Source organism: Phoenix dactylifera, unplaced genomic scaffold, assembly GCF_009389715.1.
Source record: "Phoenix dactylifera cultivar Barhee BC4 unplaced genomic scaffold, palm_55x_up_171113_PBpolish2nd_filt_p 000282F, whole genome shotgun sequence".
Taxonomy (NCBI): Eukaryota; Viridiplantae; Streptophyta; class Magnoliopsida; order Arecales; family Arecaceae; genus Phoenix; species Phoenix dactylifera.
In genome coordinates, this window is record NW_024067766.1 from 171,372 (window position 1) to 172,505 (window position 1,134).

Below are 1,134 nucleotides of genomic sequence, written 5' to 3' on the forward strand. Positions count from 1 at the left end.
CTCAATAGGACGAAGATCACCGAAAGTTGCACCAATTTCGCTCTGTGGTTTAGTTGATGTCTAGGCAAGCTTTGTCCCTATAAGAGAGACAGTTCATCTGTTCGAGGCAAGTGGATTTTAAGTGGGACCTTTGCGAATGCATCGTGACCCCTCCACTTACCTGGGAGCTTACCTGGTCAACTCGGTTCATTAGACCGGATTGGAGGCTTAGGTGCCCTCTTCAAACCAGTTAGGAGCTGTCTAGTGATTTTAGGACAAAGACCAGGATTTATGTATTTTTTTTCTTTTATTGCATGCTTGATTGATCAAGTACTAGTGTATGCAAGGGAGTCGTTCTAGAGTACGCGACCTATTACCTTTTGACCCTGAAATAGAACGGATCCTTAGAAATATTCGAGCTGAAATCAAAACCTTAGAATCATTCCCACCTCCTGAGATGGCTGAAGAACAACTCAAACTCCTGAGGGAGTACTTTACTCCCACCATTTACACTTCCCTATCTTGCATTCGATTACCTGAAGTAGCAGTCGTACAATATGAAATAAAATCTAGTGTGATCCAAATGCTCCCATCTTTTTATGGGCTCACCAATGAAGACCCATATAAACACCTAGATGAATTCTTTGAGATTTGTACCACTGTCAAGATTCAGAACTTTACTGATGATGCTCTAAAACTTAGATTATTTCCCTTCTCCCTTAAAGATAGAGCCAAACAATGGCTGAATTCTTTAGAAGCCAACTCGATTCGTTCTTGGGATCAAATGCAACAAGAATTCCTAAAAAAATACTTTTCCATAGGAAGAACGAACCAGTTTAGACATGCCATTACAAGCTTCTCCCAAACTGAGGGAGAAGAATTTCATGAAACTTGGGAGAGATTTCGGGACCTAATCCGTAAATGCCCTCATCATCAAATACCTAAGTGGCAGCTAGTGCAATGTTTCTATGACGGATTGACTGAACGAAACCGTCAGATGATCGATGCTGCATGCGGGGGGACATTCATGCTTCAAAATGAGCATGAAGCATGGCAATTATTTGAAAATCTAAATGAAAACTCCCTCCACCATGCTTCCTGTTCTCGTCAAGCACCCCTGAGTTCTCAAAGAAAAGGGACCATTTGTGAAATAAG

At 41.5% G+C, this 1,134-nt stretch overlaps 1 non-coding gene across 1 annotated transcript; it reads right to left on the reverse strand.

Annotated features, from left to right (window-relative positions):
- Positions 1 to 812: 812 nt before the first annotated feature.
- On the reverse strand, positions 813 to 918 carry LOC120105423. The gene has a single exon (XR_005507815.1). It is a non-coding gene; the product is annotated as a small nucleolar RNA R71 (small nucleolar RNA).
- Positions 919 to 1,134: the final 216 nt, after the last annotated feature.